The sequence below is a fragment of the Engraulis encrasicolus genome, chromosome 10, assembly GCF_034702125.1.
Source record: "Engraulis encrasicolus isolate BLACKSEA-1 chromosome 10, IST_EnEncr_1.0, whole genome shotgun sequence".
In the NCBI taxonomy this organism is placed as follows: Eukaryota; Metazoa; Chordata; class Actinopteri; order Clupeiformes; family Engraulidae; genus Engraulis; species Engraulis encrasicolus.
The window spans coordinates 45,454,143-45,461,642 of NC_085866.1; positions in this window are offsets into that span (position 1 = coordinate 45,454,143).

A 7,500-nucleotide genomic window follows, 5' to 3' on the forward strand; every position below is an offset into this window, starting at 1 on the left:
TCATGGCTACCTACTGCACTGATGCCAAGCTGGCCCAGGCCCGCGGGGAGACTCTAAGGCATGGTGTGTGTGTGTGTGTGTTTTTACTCTACTTAACCCTGTGCTAATGTACTTAAAAAAAAACATCTGGCATCTGCACATATTGTTCTCTATCTTTCCTGTGCACTTTGCATCTGCAAGCGCTGCATGCTCTGTCTATGCCCTCGATTGTAGGTCGCTTTGTTTAGAAGCGACTGCCAGATGTAATGTAATGTAATGTGAGTGGGAAGCATCAACATTGCAGATGGAGGATTGACTTAGAGAAGATACGCTGGTGTTGACAACATGATAATCACAGCATAATGTACAAGTAAAGCAATTACTGGCAAGGTGACTTGAACTCAAACACGTGCCGTTTCAATTACAGAAAAGAGTCAGAGAGCCATAATGCACAAAAGTTAACTTCACAAACACACCATTACTGGCACAAATCAAAACAAGTAATCAAATTATAAGCCCATCTGAAACAGGAACACCCCCCCCCCTCCACACACACACACACACACACACACACACACACACACACACACACACACACACACACACACACACACACACACACACACACACACACACACACACACACACACACACACACACACACACACACACACACACACACTGTATTTAAATGTTCCAATCTATTTGGTTTGAAACGTGGTATTGAAAGAAAGCGGTTCTGGCTGACTGTATAGCTGATGCTCTCAGGAGAGGCAAACTGAAAGCAGCAAAACTTTGGTGTGAATCTCCTCTGATAAGTCAGCAGACTGAGCTTGTTGCATTCCCATCGGATCCAGCGAGATGCACTCGCATGCCCATGACAGATGGACTGGTAATGTGGCTCCATCATGTCCCAATTATTTGAGAAAGTAAACCAAAGAGAGTACATTAAAGCGGACTAGAAAAAGCCAGCCAGGACGAACACGGAGGCATATGATTGTGGTGGCAAAAGATGAATAAAAATGGTCCCTCTGGGAGGACATTTTGAGGGGGGGATATTTGTGCTGCTTTTTCTAAGTCTTTTTGCAAAGCGTTGAATATGATGTGCTTACCGATGTGCTTGAATTTCTACGGCTTCTTTCACTACCTTGCCGAAGATTGAGGCACTGGAATTGGAGAAAATGGAGTCGGCTTTTATTATTATCTGGCAGTTTTGTTGCCGACTCCCTTTCCGCCATCAGCCTAACTGTAGGCAACTGCTCAATCCAATTACTGTTTCCACACCATTTTAGACTGACCAAATAGCACCTAACTTTGCACACCAGCGCTGCATATTTTTTCACTGTGGTGAGATCACTCCAAAAAACTTTGGCGTGGAAATAATCTTCCACCTCCCACACTGTCTTAGTCTGTCTTGATTATGTCTGGAAGTTTTCCTTTGTTTATAAGTTTAGCGAAACCAGAAATTGGCATGCGTTTGGCATTCTCCTCCTTTCCTCCCATCGGTACCTTTGGGATGTTTTTGTTGTTGCTGTTATTGTTGTTGTTATTTGTCTATTGTGAACGCATAATTTCACCTGAAGGCTTCAGATGGGAAGGGGAGCGTGGCACATTCATTCAGATGATGCCATGAGAGATTTGCTGAATAAAGTTTGATGCTTCATACACAGGCAAAACAAAGACATCAATACTGCCTTTGTTTTCAGATGTTGTTGTTGTGATGATGGTGTTGTGAGTGGGAGCTCATCCCTACGCTACGCTACGCTATGAATTAAGCAATAGGTAGATCAATTAGACTTAGCAGAAATGAGCTGTCTTTATCAACTAAGCAGAGGAAAATAAGCACACGGGAAAATCAATCTTTACACAAATAGAATGCATGAAAGCGCTCTCTGGACCAGACCATTAGTCCAGCAATAAATGTTTTGCTTGTACTACAACTGTTTTTGCACCTCAGCCACAATTATCTTCGAGTATCATTAAAGCTCAAAAGATTGTCTCCGTTCATTTAGCACTAGAGAGAGAACAGCATTTTTAGTGATGCAGTTTCTACACTCTATAGAGGATGTATGAACAGGAGGCCCGTTGAAACTTGGAGTTCACAGTCCCACTGACGCACGCACACACACATGCGCACGCACACACACACACACACACACACACACACACACACACACACACACACACACACACACACACACACACACACACACACACACACACACACACACACACACACACACACACACACACACACACACACACACACACACACACACACACACACACACACACACATACACACACACACACACACACGCACACGCACACAAACACACGGCACGTTCAGGCCGACTGAGAACCGTGCCGGTGTCTGTTCCCGAACCTTGCGAATTGGCCAGCGTGTTCACGCTGAGATCTTAACGTTCACAAACCAGACAGTTGGTTCGCAATGCGTACCAAACAATACTTTATTTTCCTCTGCGAACCGTGACGACAACGTGGACGTCTGCAGGTTAATCCGGGTAACACACAGTCACGTACGAAAAAGTTCAGAGCCCGGTATGGACCCGGATGATTCACAGTTAAGCACTTTGGTGCAGAACATAGGTGAGGGCCAGCCTGAATACAGTAACAGAGGTATGCTGCACTCTGGGCTTTGCTGGACAGGATATTAAAGGTGCATTATGAGATACATGACGTCACTTTTTGTTTTCCATGTTGTGCCCCTTTGTTTTCTCCCAAGGCCGAGCTCTTTCCACAATGTATTTCGTCAATAGGTTGAAAGCTGTTCAAGGTGAAAGGTCTATTATATGAGAAACAGGCACACAAACAATGATAGGCGCACAAACCCACCCACACATCCATCTCAACTCTTTGAGCCACTGTTCCTCTCTCCCCTTCTCCTCCTCCTCATTTTTCTCCTCCTCTCCCTCATCCCTCCACTTTTGTACTCCGGAAAGTTCATTACATTGTTACATAATTCCGTCGTTTGGGAGCTCAGCGGGCTTCCTCCGCTATCTAGGGCGGCGGCGGCAGGCTAATGTTAACAAATGTTTCACTTACTTCCATTCACTCAGAGGCTCCTTAACGAGGACTGCGGAACCCCCATGACAGGTTTCCACATGGAGGAGGCCAACTGTGACCTCCAACGGAGAGCGAAATAAGCCTTTATCTGGCACAAGGGGTTTAGTGCTTTTTTTCTTTCCCCCTCCCTCTCTCTCTCTCTCTCTCTCTCTCTCTCTCTCTCTCTCTCTCTCTCTCTCTCTCTCTCTCTCTCTCTCTCTCTCTCTCTCTCTCTCTCTCTCTCTCTCTCTCTATATATATATATATATATATGTGTGTGTGTGTGTGTTTGTGTGTGTGTGTGTGTGTGTGTGTGTGTGTACATGTGTGCGTGCGTGTGTGTGTGTGTGTGTGTGTGTGTGTGTGTGTGTGTGTGTGTGTGTGTGTGTGTGTGTGTGTGTGTGTGTGTGTGTGTGTGTGTGTGTGTGTGTGTGTGTGTGCACAGGTTTATTGTCTAATGAATGCAGATATTGTAAGTGAGATACACCAGCCTTCTGTTCGGTTCTGTTGTTGGCCTTCATGAGAGCGAGAGAGAGAGAGGGTGGGAGGGAGGCAGGGGGAGAGAGAAAGGTGGTAGAAAAAGCTGTTGATTATTGGTGATACGGCTATGACAAGGACTTTGGATTAGATGGGTTTCGCCTCCAGTTTTGGAGATTAGTGTGGTGATTAATAGCACACCTCAACGGAATCACAACACTCCACCCCCCCTCCCCTCCCCTCCGCTCACCATCCTCCTCCTCTTGCATGCTGTTCTGAGTTCCGCTGTCTCACTGTCTCCCTCTCTCATGCTCTCATACCTCCCATCAACCCCCTATTGCATATCGTCCATAGTTCCTCTCTCTGTCTCTGTCTCTGTCTGTCTATCTGTCTGTATGTCTCTCTCTCTCTCTTTCTCTCTCTCTTTCTCTGTCTCTCTCTCTCTCTTTCTCTTTGTCTCTCTCTATGAGAGTTTCTGCGTTGCTTTCTTTGGCAATTCACCTGCTTGCCTGTAGAGGGCACCCAAGCTATCCGTTATACCGAGAGCCCCACACAGATGCGATACTGTACTTTTCAGCTAGTGAAAGCTCCAGCACTCCAATTGTGTTCCATCTCCTATACCCGTTTCCCCATTGATAGGGCTTTTCTTTGCGTGTGTGTGTGCGTGTGTGTGTGTGTGTGTGTGTGTGTGTGTGTGTGTGTGTGTGTGTGTGTGTGTGTGTGTGTGTGTGTGTGTGTGTGTGTGTGTGTGTGTGTGTGTGTGTGTGTGTGAGTGTGTGTGTGTGCGCGTGCGTGCATGTGTGCATGTGTGTGTGTGTGTGCTTGTCTACACTAGATTTTTTTCTGCAGTTTTTTTTGTGTATGTGTGTCTGCGTAATTTTGTGTGTGACTGTGCATTTGTGTGTGTATTGTGTGTTTTTATCTGAGCACGAATAGGGAGGGGAAGTTGTGTACTTGTGTAGTGTAGTGGGGTGCAGTGCTGGTTGGAGTGTTCCTGGAAGCTGTGTGAGGATGCGATGGGATGGGATGCGATGCGATGGGATGAGCGGTAAGAGGGATTTGCTGTAAGCCCATACTGAGCATGAATGGACAGCAGGCTTACTGTGGCTACCGCTTCTCTGCAGGACCTGCATCATCCTCTCTTTCCTCTCACTCTGCCTCTCAGAGTTGAAGATAGTCAATAAACAGGCAAACACACACACACACAAACACAAACAAGCATGCACGCGCACACACACATGCGCGTGCACAGGCAGGCACGCACGCACGCACGCACGCACGCACGCACGCACGCACGCACGCACGCACGCACGCACGCACGCACGCACGCACGCACGCACACACACACACACACACACACACACAAATGCACCCAGGGAACTAGTGTACTGTATGCTTGAAAAAAACCTATTATGTGCCTACATTAAGGTTGCTGCAATAAAAGCCCTCTTCAGCACAATGGTGTATGCCTTGTTTATCATCAAGTTACACAGGATAAGGCATTGGCGCGGACGCCACCCCACCATTACTTATCATCATGTTAAACATTTTTGCTATGAAAAATCAGTAACTTCAGTAACAATATATTGTGTTGCCTTTCTGCCTTTTAGTCAGTGAATTGTGTGAGGTGTTGTCATGCTCAGGGAAGCCGACAAGGGGGGACAAAGCGGTCACTTGTCCAGGGCCCAGAATGGTGTCCTCATTGCATTGTTGCCTTTATGTTTGGGGCCCTATCAGATGACTTTGCCCTGGGCCCAGCCAATGCTGTCAGCGGCCCTGGTCATGCTTATACATTCTCAAACAAACTTCCCCAAGTATTGCATAACGCGCAGGTCCATGACCCAACAAGCCCTCCAGACTTTCACTGTCTAACAAACCATAGCCGACTCAGGTAGCGAGCGGTTATTTAAAGCACCTGTCGTCTACCTTACCTACCTGAGTTTGTCCATTCCAGGAAAAATTAATTGGTCGTAATAACAATTAATGCTGTAATGCTTCAGTAATGCGCAACTGTACGTCTTCTCTGTGGGGGTAATGCAGCAGAGGTGTTAATTCTCTCTCGGTGTGGTAAGCATGATGGTTTAGGGGGAGGAGGTGGAGATTTTAATGAGGAAGGTAAGGCTGGGGAATATACTATAAGGTAGGCTATATACATACACACATACTGTGCAAACAGCCACACACACACACACACACACACACACACACACACACACACACACACACACACACACACACACACACACACACACACACACACACACACACACACACACACACACACACACACACACACACAAACAGACCTGTCAGTCGCTGTGCTGTGCCGGAGGAGCGTGAAAAATCAAATGTGCCGAATGGCGGCGAGGCCACAGGCAACAGGTGATGCGGAGCGCGCTTTAACTAGCAGGAAGCCATGGTTGCCAACGGATACGGCCAGACAGAGAATCCGACAAATGGATAAGCAAGGGGGAAGGCTACGTGTGGGCTAGCTGCAGTGGTCTTGGAGCTAGTTATTATTTTTGTTCCAGAAATCTCTCGCGCGGGACTGAAGCGAAAGGTCATGTCTACCTGAATTTAATTTCGAGCAGTTGGAGAGTTACGTTTTCTGGTGGTATTTTTACCTGTCAGCTTGTGTCCTATACGCACATACATGTGTGAGTGTGTGAGGATTCAATATGGATTAAATGTGGAATCCAAACAGCACGCTCACTTGGATGTGAGAATTACATTTTTCAAGTGTTTGTTGTCGTTTGTCTATAGTGTGCGGTTACACTATGGAGGACCTACTTAAGCATACGAGGGTTTCCAGGGCTACAACAGCACCCTCTGTTTTAATGTAATAAGAGAATAACATGTTCAAGTGGTTTCTTTTGTCTGTCTTCCAGTATGTAACTGCAGTCAGGGCCGGCGCTAGGCATGGATACACCAGGCGGTCGCCTAGGGCACCAAATGTCTTGGGGGCGCCAAGTCCCACATAATTAAAACATTAAGCAAAATAAAGCATTAAGCTTTAATTATACTGGCAATAATTGTTAATGGGCATTCGGTACATAGGACTATGTAGGTAGCAAATCATGCTCTATCAGATGTATGACAATATGTTTACACATGCCAATTTCTAATTCCACCAATAGCTAAGCGGGGTGCTTGCCTAGGGCACTAAATTGACAAGAACCGGCCCTGAACTGCAGTCTGCATCTGCAACATGGAGCACCCACATACAGCAGGCCTATGTGCAGTAGAGTATCCAGAAATACAGTTGCACTCTCCGTTTGAGGCATCTCCTCAAAAATGTATGTCAGCACACATGCTGTAGTGTGTCCTGCGTGACATGGATGGCCTACTTTGAATATGGAGAGGCTGATACACTGAGCACTGTATACAGTACAGGGAGCTCCTGTAGTGCCATCGAGCAGCCAAGTCTTGGCCTACACTGCCGTAGTACGTCTACTCAGTATCGAAATTCTTGCACTTGCTGCTGGAAACTCTCTCGAGTCCTGTTTGCCACGACAAAAAGTTTTTAGGTTTACACTCAGCAAACAGAGGGATGGCTGTCTCACTCTGTGTCCCCCCCCCCCACATTCACCAAATGCAATCTGTCCACCAGGATGTAAACATATGCCTATACGGAGTGAAACAAGACTCTCTTTCACAAAGTGAAACCAAGTGAAAGAGGTTTTTTTCAGTCTATCAGAACCAGTCACCCACTGCACCCCATTTTCCCTCCTATCACATAGGGACATTTCCTTTCCACTTTATTTTTCACATGTCTCTATTTTATGATTTAAATTTTTTTTTTTTAACAAAAAACAGCAAGCTGACTGAGTCTGAGATGAGATGAACAGCGTAAGCCAGTAAATAAGTTGGCCACGGAGTATCATGTTTTCCCATGTGTGTCGAGAGGTGAAAGGTGACGCTAGCCTTCTGTGTGTTTTCCCAATGAAAGAAATCGATGGGCATTAACCCGGCGCGTCG